Source organism: Lactuca serriola, chromosome 3 (genome assembly GCF_051521515.1).
Source record: "Lactuca serriola cultivar US96UC23 chromosome 3, Lser_US96UC23_V15, whole genome shotgun sequence".
NCBI classification, from domain to species: domain Eukaryota; kingdom Viridiplantae; phylum Streptophyta; class Magnoliopsida; order Asterales; family Asteraceae; genus Lactuca; species Lactuca serriola.
The window spans coordinates 149317967-149333388 of NC_136410.1; positions in this window are offsets into that span (position 1 = coordinate 149317967).

A 15422-nucleotide genomic window follows, 5' to 3' on the forward strand; every position below is an offset into this window, starting at 1 on the left:
CTAATGCCTAAGTGTAAGTCTTCAAAAGCAGTTGCTAACCTGATATAGTGATGGCCTGAGAATACAAGTTATTTCAAAGAAAAAGTGTCAACATTTAAGTTGGGGAGTTCATAAGTTGTTATTTGTGTAAATGAATGTCATTTGAAAAGTTCGCGTTTGTTTCCAAAAAATCCGATATTTTCTTAAGAATGATGTTTGAAATCGTTATTGTACAAAATGAATGTATTTGAACTAGGAAAATCCTATATTTTCCTAATAGTGAGGTGTAGTCTTATATGAACGAAGACCATGAATGTAAGTAAATATGCCATACTTATAATGAATGTGTATAGTTTTATCCTTTAATAAAACTATAAGAAGCTTGAAATGATACGTAAAAGCAATTGTAATATTACTTTTCCCGTAAAGATGAATACCATAATAGTTGTCTATCCTGTGAGTTTTCATAACCATATTGAGATAAATTTTCCTGTAACGACGTTCTTCAGGCGTCGAAATCTTATGATAATTGTCACCTCTTGGACTGTTGCTAACAATGAAATTGCGGGATCATCTATCCCGTATAGATCTATACACGCTTATCACGTTCTCCGGGAGGAGATTTTGGTTATAAAACAGGGCTTGTTGTATACCTTGATAGGTACGATGAAGAGGAATGACTCACATATTCCCAACTAAGTAACGTATTTTGAAACGAACAATGTTATGATGAAATGGGCACCCGTGTTTATGATATGTTATATGAACATATAAATGAAACATAGTTTGTTATATAAATATAAGCATGTTTTATTCCACAAGGACAAAATGGTATCGTAAGATGTTTTGCATGCTAATGTTTTCGTATGATAGTTATAAATCACATATGCTTGATTATATAATGAAAAGAATAGCAGAAGATTGATGTTTTTCACACGATTATGACTGTGTGTTTACTTGTATTCTCCCCCTAAAAGTATTTAAAAACAGGTAAAAACGCATTTAAAGTGTGTTTGTAGGGGTGTGAACTCACTTGGTAGAAGTGGTAGCTTGAAGAAGGCGAGACTAAACTCGAGCAGTACTTCGACTGGAGAAAGACGATTTCTCGGGAATCTCGGGGGCGTCGGGACTTGCGTCGTGAGCTAGTAGTGATTCCGGGCCTTTAAGGTAGCTTAGACGGGCTAGAGAGGCATTTAAGGGTGAAGGTGTTGAGAGAGAAGCAATTAAAGTTATTCTTGACATAAAAACTAAAGTTTTTTCTATTTAAAAATTTGGAAGATTACCATTAATTTTTGTGCATGTAGACGTGATCAGTTGAAGACATAGCAATTAATATATGATCCTAACAATAATGTAACCAACTTAAAATGGAAAAAATACAGAAAATTAGTTAGAGTAGACAAAGAAAACTGGACCTACCAACTTGAAAACGATGTTTCTATACACAATAACTATTGAAATGCTATAGTCCAAAATTTATGATAATAGAAGCTATAATGTTTGAAGTGGAGAAAGCATGTTGATAAACAATCACATAAAGCAATCTTAAATCAGATTAATTTCTTATCTTTGTTAAAACTGGTCCCAAGACAGTTAAGTTAGTTCCGGCAAACCTAACATTAGACTTGAGATTAGAGGGCGGGTCCTATATTAATCAAACGGGAAAAATGGGAATGATTAAGACATTTCAAACTCAAAGAGATGCTTTCACTGTAATGGTCGGGTGTTTTTAGCTGTTTTGTGTTTGGGAGAAAATAGACTAAAATTAAAAGACAAGAACTAAGTTTATGTCTTTTCTAATATTTTTGTTCATTTTACATACAATTCAATACCAATACAAATGGTGCCATCTATCCACATTAACACACCAAGCGAACACATGTGGTTTTAGTGCCATGGTTCATTCTAGTCATTGTCATGAGATCACATTTATAATACTAAACCTAAAACTAAGCCGTATAGTACAATATTTGATCAAATTTCCTAGAATTGAAAACGACCAATAAACCTCCTCTTCTCAATTCGTGGCTCAGTTTTAATTTCACGATTATTTTGAACAAACCCTAATAATATTTAATAAATGGCCCTAACAAAACTTAAAATGGATATAATTATATAAAAGAAAGAAGTTAAAAGTTGTGAACCAAAATAGGCAATGCCACAAAAGCATATCGATCGACTTATCATCACCAAATTATGGATCATTGTAGGGTCATTTACACCCTGTGATTCCCTACTTCCAGGTTGGAGATTGAAAAATTAGGTATAGACTTCAAATCTTTTATATATTAAGACATAATAATTTTATTATCATTTTTAAGTCAACGATCCTTCTAGTGTTATTCATTTAATGTCATTTATATGATGTCGTTACTCTTCAGCTTTCGATCTACAAAAATTAGCTTTGCAATGTCTAAATAAATACGTAGTGCTTGCAAAACTAGTTGGGAACTTTTTTTTTTCTTCAAACAATTAAAAGATTTTATTAAAAAAGAGACTAACATGAAGTTATTAAAATTTACACAAAAGAAAGAGATTTTGAAGCCAATTTGTAACATCCCCTTCTGGTACGTATCACAATATTGTCTGCTTTGGGCTCCCGAGACGAAAACTTTTCAGGGGGTCACCCATCCCTGAATTGCTCTCGCTCGTGAACACTTAACTGCAGTGTTCTTATGAGATCTATTGCTCATACAGCTTTAAAACGCGTTGTGACAAGGAAGATATCCACACCCCTTATAAAGAAATGTTTCGTTCTCCTTCCAAGCCAATGTAGGATCATGTGCAACCCACCTTCAACCCCCCATTATAGGGTTCGACGTCCTTGTCGAACACATAGACCCGTGCCACATCTCTGATACCATTTGTAACGTCTCCTTTCTGGCACGTACCACAATATTGTCCGCTTTCGGCTCCCAAGATGAAAACTTCCCAGGGGTCACCCATACCTGGATTGCTCTCGCCCGGAAACACTTAACTACAGAGTAATTGTACCATTCCATTTAAATAAAATAAATAATTAAATATATAAGTAGCCCTAGACCCCGAGATGTAATTATATCATTTTCTTATGATTGTAGCCCTAAATTCATAGTAATTCAGCAAGGCATTGGTTTTGGGAGCTAAATCAACATTTTTGGAATATTGGGGGTTAAATGTAATTTAGGACTGATTTTGTAAAGATTTCTGAAGGTAGGGGGAGTTTGGTAATTTATGGACTTAAAAAGAAAGGATTTTGGAATGTTGAGGGTTGAATGGTAACTTATGGGCTTGTGTTGAAAAGATTATGTGTGGGAGGGACCAGCTGTGTTAATTTTCGTATAAAGTTTGGGAGCATGGAGACGGGATTTAATCTCCATACCCTCCCTACCCGTTTGAAGGATGCATCTCAAGGAAACCCTAACCCTATTTCAATTCTCTCCAGCCGCCACCCTCCAGCCGGCGCCGCCACTCCTACTGTTAAGGTCACAAACCACGAGTAGAATGCCACCGCCTTAGCTCCTGCCGCCGATGAAGTCAATAACTATTGTGGTTGCTGTTGTTGCTTTTGTGGAATCGCATAACCTCCCTTCTCCAACTCACCGCCTGTCACGCCACCCGGTGTTGCCAACTGATATAAGTTGTCACACCCCCGAACCAAACGGCGGAAACGTCTGAGGGCTCGTGTGACTTAAATTGAAATATCAACACAATGAATATACATGAAACATAACATAAACATCACCATGCATTAATACATTACAACTGACCTTGTTCACATCAAGTACATTGTTTACATTACAACATCACAGAACATAAATTGTTTAACGATTCACATTGCACAAAAGAAATTTCAGAAACACACTTGATGATTCTTCATTCTAACGGTTACCTGAGAATACAAGTTATTTTGAAAACGGTCAACATATATAATGTTGGTGAGTTCATAAGCATGTTTGATATATAAAAAAAATAGTTTGTATTGTTTGTAAAACCCAGAAAATCTGATATTTTCCGTAACAAAAACTGTTTACGATAAAGATGTGATGATCTTATAAGTGTGTATGTATGTGATTTTAAAACATGTAAAAGTGAATGCCTTTCATAATTGTTCATTTTATTGTAGTTGTTGTATGTAGAAGTAAATAATGTCATTTCCCCGGAAAACCCGATGTTTTCCAATTTAAATAGCATGATAGTTTTGTATTATCATATAAATCACTTTTCATCGTCACGATGTGTGAATATGATTTCCCAGGAGTACCTAGATGGTAAAGGATCTCTTTGTGAGTCGTTATAACCATGCATAATAGTGACTAATTCGCCTGTCTTGGCATTTTTCCTAACGTCGGTTTTGATCAAGATTTTGTCACCCTAAACTGGCTGAGTTTAACTGTAGCGAATAGCTCAGGTGTGGGGGAGTCACCCCCATATAGATCTATACACAAACTCTCGCTCTCCCTCCAGGAGACTTTGATTATAACTACAGGCTAGGGCCGACACTTATTGGTGCCACCCTTTATTTCTCACTAAATCCCAATGAAATTGAATAACTTTGTTTTACAACCCAATTGATATTTACGTGAATATGAAGTAAGCCTAACGGACATGAACGAGGATAATGATGGCCCACTAATCATATATGTTATTATAGGCTATCGAGTATACTACGGACATGTTATAGCCCATTGAGCATATGATAAAAGTTTAGGGCCATATTAGCAAAGCAAATGGGCGACTAAGGCTAAATAGCATGTTTTAGCTGATGAAGGCCCATTGGGCATGTAATTGGGTCACCAAGGCCCAATAAACTTGTTTTGATTATATGGGGCCCTACAATCGTATAATTGGATCACTAAGGCCCAATAAGCACGAGTAGGAAATATTGGGCCAACCATTGTATCGTATATATGTTTGTAGATATAAGTTGTAGTATGGAATCTGGTTTACACTTAGTGCTTACTTTCAATGTTAAAATAATCGATTATAACAATATTCTTAGTTTTTATAAAAATACCATTTTTAAACCTTTAAGTTGTAAAAATTTATATCTTTGATCCAATTGTTTAGAAATTTACATATTTGGCCCAAAATCTTTATTTGGCCATTTGACTCCATTTTTCATACAAAATTTACATTTTCTGCCCTTAATGGTGCAAAATGACACTTTTAGTCCTTTTTGATGAAAAATGGAATTTTAGTCCATTAGATTATTTAACTTGGCATTTTCGGACGAAATAAAATCTTAAATTATAATTTTAGACCAAAATACAACTTCTGCATTTTCAGCCCTTATTTGCTAAAAATTTACATTTTTGGCCCATTTGCCGTAAGTTTGACAATTTTGGCCCGAAATCTAAAAACTTTGCATTATTAGTCCAATTTAGCGAAAAGTGTCATTTCCATCCCCTGAAATAGTTTAATTATGTTTTTGACTCGTACTTTTATGAATTTATAATTTCAATCCGTAAAACTCTTCATTTTCGCATGTTTGGGCCCACAAACCCGTGAGACCCAAATATAAGCCCATTAAGTAAAATTTTATATTTTTTGTCCTTTGAAAAGTATTATTTTCATAAAAATCATATCTTATATAAATAAATACTTTATAACCCTCATAAAACCGAAAATTATCAACTTTCAACCTAATCTCTGTTATTTTCGCAAAAATGACACTTGTAAAGATCTTTGGCTTTGTTTTTCACTTATTAAACTTAAGGATTCTTAGATCTATGATGTATGTTGTTTATTATGTTTTTTTTATGAATCTTCCACATTTTAGCTATAGATCTCGAAATAAATATTAAGTATTAACACATTATCACAACATAAACCAAAGAAATCACATATAACATGCAAACACACATAGATCAACACATAACACTTGTATTCTGCCCCCAAAAACAAGTAAAAACTGAAAACAAGGGGGTATGAACTCACCTTGAGGTTTGTTGGTTCGGTTTTGAGAGGATGTGGATAGACTTTTGGTCCTAGAAAGAACTTGGAGGTACTTTCGAACTCAGAGGAGTTCTAGTAAATTAGATCTTGAAACAAATCTATGATAGGAGTTTGAGTATTAAGATGGAAGTAGATGTTTGTGTTTGATAACAACTTACCAAAGGTTGAAAAAAAGTTGATGAATATCCTTAAAAACTCAAGCAAAATTCGAGATATCTTGATGGAAGATGGAGGATGATCTTGAAGGTGGCTTGGAGAGGATTTGAAAATGTGTGTGTTATCTTCGGCCGGGAGGAAGAAAAGGGGGAGGGGAAGAGAGAAGTGACCTTACATGGAAGTATGAGAGTGTATGGATGCAAGTTGTATAAAAGCCTCATTATCCCTTAAACAACAATGAGGTGTCACTTCCCTTAATCCTCCATAAACCTTTTTTTAACTTGGGTCGAAATGGGCCAAAGGAAAAAGGGATGAATTAATTTGGCCCACTTGTATCCTTGGTTCGAGATTATGAGGTTTATAGAAATTTTTTTTGGCCCATTAGACCTATAGGAGGGTTCACGGCCCTATATGTGTAGAGGAAATTGATTTTTATGGCCCATTACCGTCAATTAAATCAATTATGCCTCAATAAGGCCCATTAGGGTAAACAATTTCATTTTGAGGCCCATAATGGCCCAAAAGGTTAGGTTTTATGAATGTGGGTCCATTTAGAGGCCACTTAAGAGTTCTGAGCCCAAAATACTCCATTAAGAAAATTTTATATTTTTGGTCCTTTGAAAAGTATTTTTTTCATAAAAATCATCTTTTATATAAATAAATACTTTATAACCCTCATAAAACCGAAAATTATCAACTTTCAACCTAATCTTTGTTATTTTTGCAAAAATGACACTTGTAAAGATCTGTGTCTTTGTTTTTCACTTATTAAACTTAAGGATTCTTAGATTTATGATGTATGTTGTTTATTATGTTTTTGTTTATGAATCCTTCACAATTTAGCTATAGATCTCGAAATATATTAAGTATTAACATATTATCACAACGTTAACCAAAGAAATCACATATAACATGAAAACACACATAGATCAACACATAACACTTGTATTCTCCCCCAAAAACAAGTAAAAACCAAAAACGAGGGGGTATGAACACACCTTGAGGTTTGTTGGTTCGGTTTTAAGGAAGATATGGAGAGATTTTTTCTCCTAGCAACAACTTGGAGGTAGTTTCGAACTTAGAGGAGTTCTAGTAAATTAGACCATGAAACAAAGCTATGTAAGGAGTTTGAGTATTAAGATGGAAGTATATGTTTGTGTTTGATACCAACTTACCCTAGGTTTAAAAATAAAACTTGATTAACATCCTTAAAAACTCAAGCAAAATTCGAGATATCTTGATGGAAGATGGAGGATGATCTTGAAGGTGGTTTGGAGCGGATTTGAAAATGTGTGTATGTTATCTTCGGCCGGGAGGAAGAAAAGGGGGAGGGGAAGAGAGAAGTGACCTTACATGGAAGTATGAGAGTGTACGGATACATGTTGTATAAAAGCCTCATTATCCCTTAAACAACAATGAGGTGTCACTTCCCTTAATCCTCCACAAACCTTTTTTTTAACTTGGGCCGAAATGGGCCAAAGGAAAAAGTAATGAATTAATTTGGCCCACTTGTATCCTTGGTTCGAGATTATGAGGTTTATTGAAAAAAAAATTCGGCCTATTAGACCTATAGGAGGGTTCACGGCCCTAAATGTGTAGAGGAAATTGATTTTTATGGCCCATTAACGTCAATTAAATTAATTATGCCTCAATAACGCCCATTAGGGTAATCCATTTCATTTTGAGGCCCATAACGGCCGAAAAGGTTAGGTTTTATGAATGTGGGTCCATTTAGAGGCCACTTAAGAGCTCTGAGCCCAAAATAGTCCATTAAGTAAAATTTTATATTTTTGGTCCTTTGAAAAGTATTTTTTTCATAAAAATCATCTTTTATATAAATAAATACTTTATAACCCTCATAAAACCGAAAATTATCAACTTTCAATCTAATCTTTGTTATTTTTGCAAAAATGACACTTGTAAAGATCTTTGTCTTTGTTTTTCACTTATTAAACTTAAGGATTCTTAGATCTATGATGTACGTTGTTTATTATGTTTTTGTTTATGAATCATTCACATTTTAGCTATAGATCTCGAAATATATTAAGTATTAACACATTATCACAACGTTAACCAAAGAAATCACATATAACATTAAAACACACATAGATCAACACATAACACTTGTATTCTCCCCCTAAAACAAGTAAAAACCAAAAACAAGTAAAAACCAAAAAGAAGGGGGTATGAACTCACCTTGAAGTTTTGTTGGTTCGGTTTTAAGGAAGATATGGAGAGATTTTTGCTCTTAGGAACAAATTGGAGGTACTTTTCAACTTAGAGGAGTTGTAGTAAATTAGACCATGAAACAAAGCTATGTAAGGAGTTTGAGTATTAAGATGGAAGTATATGTTTGTGTTTGATACCAACTTACCCTAGGTTGAAAAAAAAACTTGATGAAGATCCTTAAAAACTCAAGCAAAATTCGAGATATCTTGATGGAAGATGGAGGATGATCTAGAAGATGGTTTGGAGAGGATTTGAAAATGTGTGTGTGTTATCTTCGACCGAGAGGAAGAAAAGGGGCAGGGGAAGAGAGAAGTGACCTTGCGTGGAATTATGAGATTGTATGGATACATGTTGTATAAAAGCCTCATTACCCCTTAAACAACAATGAGGTGTCACTTCCCTTAATCCTCCATAAACCTTTTTTTTAACTTGGGCCGAAATGGGCCATAGGAAAAAGGAATGAATTAATTTGGCCCACTTCTATCCTTGGTTCGAGATTATGAGGTTTATAGACAAAATTTTCGGCCCATTAGACCTATAGGAGGGTTCACAGCCCTAAATCAATTAGACAAAATCATCTTTAATATAAATAAATACTTTATAACCCATATAAAACCGAAAATTATCAACTTTCAACCTAATCTTTGTTATTTTTGCAAAAATGACACTTGTAAGGATCTTTGGCTTTGTTTTTCACTTATTAAACATAAGGATTCTTAGATCTACGATGTATGTTGTTTATTATGTTTTTGTTTATGAATCTTTCACATTTTAGCTATAGATCTTGAAATATATTAACTACTAACACATTATCACAACATAAAGCAAATAAATCACATATAACATGGAAACACACATAGATCAACACATAACACTTGGATTCTCCCCCAAAAACAAGTAAAAACCGAAAACAAGGGGGTATGAACTCACCTTGAGGTTTGTTGGTTCGGTTTTGTGGAAGTTGTGGAGAGATTTTTGGTCCTAGCAACAACTTGGAGGTACTTTCGAACTTAGAGGAGTTCTAGTAAATTAGATCATGAAACAAAGATATGTACGGAGTTTTAGTATTAAGATGGTAGTAGATGTTTTTGTTTGATACCAACTTACCTAAGGTTGAAAAAAAACTTGATGAAGATCCTTTAAAACTCAAGCAAATTTCGAGATATCTTGATGGAAGATGGAGGATGATCTTGAAGGTGGTTTGGAGAGGATTTGAAAATGTGTGTGTGTTATCTTCGGCCGGGAGGAAGAAAAGGGGGAGGGGAAGAGAGAAGTGACCTTACATGGAAGTATGGGAGTGTATGGATACATGTTGTATAAAAGCCTCATTATCCCTTAAACAACAATGAGGTGTCACTTCTCTTAATCCTCCATAAACCCTTTTTTTTTAACTTGAGCCAAAATGGGCCAAAGGAAAAAGGAATGAATTAATTTGGCCCACTTCTATCCTTGGTTCGAGATTATGAGGTTTATAGACAAAATTTTCGGCCCATTAGACCTATAGGAGGGTTCACGTGAGACATCCCCAAAATCTCGGCCAGAAAAGACCGGTTTTATTTATGCTTTTTAAACATTTTCAGAGTATATCCTTTTGATTTTTTAAAAGAGATGCGGAATTTGTTCCCAAAAACAAAATATGATAAAATAATATTTATCAATGCATTTCATCAAGAAATGCATTTTCATTATATAATCAAAACTCGGGATGTCATGTTCCAATACAGACCATAAAGCATAAACGATAACATTACAAGTCATTCAACAAATATATACATATACAGACTTGTAAACCAAACAACTTGATGATTCATCAATCTTATGCCCTCGTGCCACTACCTGTGATACAAATAAACTGAGTGGGTCAGGCTTGGGAGCCTGGTGAGCATATAGGGTTTTCAACCCACAATAAATAATTATATTTAATTTCAACAATCAACAATAACTCGATTACCCATTCCCGTTATCTCACTTTACGTCCCTAAAACAACATCTATTATAAGGAACCTAATTTAGGATTTTTCATCGGGACGGACATTACTGTAGAGGGGCTTCCTCAACAATAAGTGTCCGAAAGGAAACCATGTGGGGGATAGAGTACACCGGTAAATACATCGTTCACAACACCTACAGGTTATGAGCCTGCTAGCGTTCCACAGGACTATCTAGAATAGTCTGTGGTCGTCATCCATGCTCTGCTGAATGACTAGAATAACACCAACAACATGGCCTCTCATCAATTTATTTCATTTTGCACCAACTGTCTACCCATGTTGTACCCAACATATTAGTAGATAAAAATATACATGTTTTATACATAATTTAAAAAAAACTGTATAGCATGCTTTTTCAATACTCCATCCAAATAGCAAGTAACACGTAAAAACATAACAAGAAATTTCAAGGAGAGTCATATAAGTCTATGTGTTAGAAGGTAATAATAATACCCTCACACAACCCGTATTCTTAAATACATTCAACTATTACTTGTATAATATCGTGTACTGAAAGGGACTATACACTCACTTGATCAGAAGACGATCGGACAGCACAACGACTTGTAGAAGTAGTATTCTTCGGTAGATCTGGAAGATCTTCACAAAAACCGGGCTCCTCGTGGGCAGGGCTTCGGCTCGGAAATCTCACTTCTCGGGATCCTCAGGGCTTCGGAACTTGCTTCGGGGCTCAGGAATGATATCAGGGCTTCAGGATATGATTGGCACGCAAAATGATGCAAAACTTAGAGAGAGAGGAAGAAAAAGCGCAAGGAAAATGGCTGATCTCGAGTTCTATTTATAGGTTGTTGTGTCTGGGATTACGCTGGGCGTAATTTCCAAGTACGTTCGGCGTAATTTGGTTACGCTGGGCATACTTTGACGTCACTGCATGCATCATTTGGTGGCACTCGAGTATTGGTCAGACAACTTGCACTCCTCTGAGTACGCTGGGCGTACGCAAATTACGCTCGGCGTAATTTGACTCGTCAAACTTCTAAATTGCGTAACTTTTGCATACAAGCTCTGTTTTCGACGTTCTTTATATCCACGTGTAGGTCAGACCATATTCTACAACTTTCATTTAGACTTCGTCGGCTAGTTTTGAATTTATTTTATTATTTATTTTTAGTAGGCCGGGACAGAAAAACTTCGTTAGAAATTCATAACTTCTTCGTCTGACGTCCGTTTTCGTCTGTCTTTTCACCAACGCACTACTATCAACAAGATCTTCGATTCTCGTTTAGATTGTTTTGGCTAAAACTCGCTCGATCTCAATTCGAACTTTTGGGATGTCTAGAGCTAAGCTGAAACTTTGAAAAATCATAACTTCATCATACAAAGTCAGATTTAGGCGTTCTTTTTATGCATCCTCTCGGTTTAACGAACTCTACGACTTTCGTGTTGATCACTAAGGCTAAATATCACTCCTTTGTAAATTAACTATTTACGTCACGCTGTGCCACACCGGTTTTGTCGCGAAACTTCGAAAGGTGATAACTTCTTCATTATAACTCGGATTTCAGCATTCTTTATATATTCGGAAACCTCGTTTCAAATACTACAACATTATCCATAGATATCGATTTTATCTAACATTTCATTTTGACGCTTATGTTTATTCTTAATTCAATTAAGACACACAATTGAGGACAAAACACATAATAATCAATTAATACATTCTTATTATTTCAAATTGGGTTACAAAGCTTAACCTAGACTATTACATTGCTAAAAAATGGCAAGCCCAGAAACACGGGCGTTACATCACGCCCCTAAAGGTGTAGAGGAAATTAATTTTCATGGCCCATTAAGGTTAATTAAATCAATTAAGGCTCAATAAGGCCCATTTGGGTAAACCATTTCATTTTGAGTCCCATGATGGCCCAAAAGGTTAGGTTTTATGAATGTGGGTCCATTTAGAGCTCATTTAAGAGTTCTGAGCCCAAAATAGTCCATTAAGTAAAATTTTATTTTTTGGTCCTTTGAAAAGTATTATTTTCATAAAAATCATATTTTATATAAATAAATACTTTATAACCCTCATAAAACCGAAAACTATCAACTTTCAACCTAATCTTTGTTATTTTTGCAAAAATGACACTTGTAAAGATCTTTGGCTTTGTTTTTCACTTATTAAACTTAAGGATTCTTAGATCTATGATGTATGTTGTTTATTATGCTTTTGTTTATGAGTCTTTCACATTTTAGCTATACATCTCGAAATATATTAAGTATTAACATATTATCAGAACATAAACCAAAGAAATCACATATAACATGCAAACACGCATAGATCAACACATAACACTTGTATTCTCCCCCCAAAACAAGTAAAAACCAACAACAAGGGGGTATGAACTCACCTTGAGGTTTGTTGGTTCGGTTTTGAGGAAGACGTGGAGAGATTTTTGGTCCTAGCAACAACTTGGAGGTACTTTCGAACTTAGAGGAGTTCTAGTAAATTATATCATGAAACAAAGCTATGTAAGGAGTTTGAGTATTAAGATGGAAGTAGATGTTTGTGTTTGATACCAACTTACCAAAGGTTGAAAAAAAAAACTTGTTGAAGATCCTTAAAAACTCAGGCAAAATTCGAGATATCTTGATGGAATATGGATGATGATCTTGAAGGTGGTTTGGAGAGGATTTGAAAATGTGTGTTTGTTATCTTCGGCCGAGAGGAAGAAAAGGGGGAGAGGAAGAGAGAAATGACCTAGCATGGAAGTATGAGAGTGTATGGATACATGTTGTACAAAAGCGTCATTATCCCTTAAACGACAATGAGGTGTCACTTCCCTAAATCCTCCATAAACCTTTTTTAAAACTTGGGCCGAAATTGACCAAAGGAAGAAGGAATGAGTTTATTTGGCCCACCTCAATCCTTGGTTCGAGATTATGAGGTTTATAGACAAAATTTCCGGCCCATTAGACCTATAAGAGGGTTCACGGCCATAAATGTGTAGAGGAAATTGATTTTTATGGCCGATTAAGGTTAATTAAATCAATTATGGCTCAATAAGGCCCATTAGGGTAAACCATTTCATTTTGAGGACCATGATGGCCCAAAAGGTTTGGTTTTATGAATGTGGGTCCATTTAGAGCCCATTTAAGAGTCCTAAGCCCAAAATAGTCCATTAAGTAAAATTTTATATTTTTGGTCCTTTGAATAGTATTATTTTCATAAAAATCATCTTTTATATAAATAAATACTTTATAACCCTCATAAAACCGAAAATTATCAACTTTCAACCTAATCTTTGTTATTTTTGCAAAAATGACACTTGTAAAGATCTTTGGCTTTGTTTTTACTTTATTAAACTTAAGGTTTCTTAGATCTATAATGTATGTTGTTTATTCTGTTTTTCTTTATGAATCTTTCACATTTTAGCTATAGATCTCGAAATATATTAAGTATTAACACATTATCACAACATAAACCAAAGAAATCACATATAACATGCAAACACACATAGATCAACACATAAAACTTGTATTCTCCCCACAAAAACAAGTAAAAACCAAAAACAAGGGGGTATCAACTCACCTTGAGGTTTGTTGGTTCGGTTTTGAGGAAGATGTGGAGAGATTTTTGGTCCTTGCAACAACTTGGAGGTACTTTCGAACTTAGAGGAGTTCTAGTAAATTAGATCATGAAACAAAGCTATGTAAGGAGTTCTATTATTAAGATGGAAGTAGATGTTTGTGATTGATACCAACTTACAAAAGGTTGAAAAAAAACTTGATGAAGATCCTAAAAAACTCAAGCAAAATTCGAGATATCTTGATGGAAGATGGAGGATGATCTCGAAGGTGGTTTGGAGAGGATTTGAAATTGTGTATGTTATCTTCGGCCGAGAAGAAGAAAATGGGAGGGGAAGAGAGAAGTGACCTTTCGTGGAAGTATGAGAGTGTATGGATAGATGTTGTATAAAAGCCTCATTATTCCTTAAACAACAATGAGGTGTCACTTCCCTTAATCCTCCATAAACCCTTTTTTTTAACTTGGGCCGAAATGGGCCAAAGGAAGAAGGAATGAATTTATTTGGCCTACTTCCATCCCTGGTTCGAGATTATGAGGTTTATAGACAAAATTTTCAGCCCATTAGACCGATAGGAGGGTTCACGGCCCTAAATGTGTAGAGGAAATTGATTTTATGGCCCATTAAGGTTAATTAAATCAATTATGGCTCAATAAGGCCCATTGGGGTAAACCATTTCATTTTGAGGCCCATGATGGCCCAAAAGGTTAGGTTGTATTAATGTGGGTCCATTTAGAGCCCATTTAGGAGTTCTGAGCCCAAAAAAGTCAAATTGGAAGCTTGTTGGCCCATTAGGCCTAATAAGGAAATCCTAGTGCATAATGGACTTAAACCGGAATATTTAGACTTTTAAACTCTTTGTTGGTCATGATAGGTGTATCTGAATGGACATTGAGTAATTTTACTTAGAGTACATGCTTTACAATAGTTGAATGATTACATGAGAATAGAATTTCCTAGCTAAATTACTAGTTGTGACAGTCGTGGCCGCCGGTACTGTTGTCAACGAAGGCGACGGACGCCATATATGCGTACAGTCGAAAGATCATGGCGAAGGGACATATACTTCCCTCTCATGAACCCTGTATTCCTCGATTTGTTTAGGAGTAGCTGTTTGTTCATCAATTTCCTTCAGCTCTTTGTCTAAGATATATTCTTTATCCTCACAACGAAGGGCCATACGAATGTTTTATTTCAAATCGTAATGTTTGACCCGTTGAAGATAGTGATGGGTTTTGGTATACTACAACATCCTATGGTGCACATACAACCCTAAATAATTTGGATCTATGTGTTCTCTAATTATACATGTAATATTGTTTCCAGAGCATTAATCCTACAACTAGCATGGAAATGACATGATCAACATAAAAGAGAGTTATAGAAATACCTCTTTGTTGTAGCTTGTAGAATTTGTTGAGTTTGGCCTTCAAGAATTTAGTGCCCCAAGTGTTGCACCTCAAATGGAATCACAAAACACCACAAACAATGGAGGACTTGAGAGAGAATACATGTACTCTAAAATCGGCTATAGCTATTCCAAGAACACTAGGGTGCCCATTTTAGGAGCTAATGGGTTTCTTATATA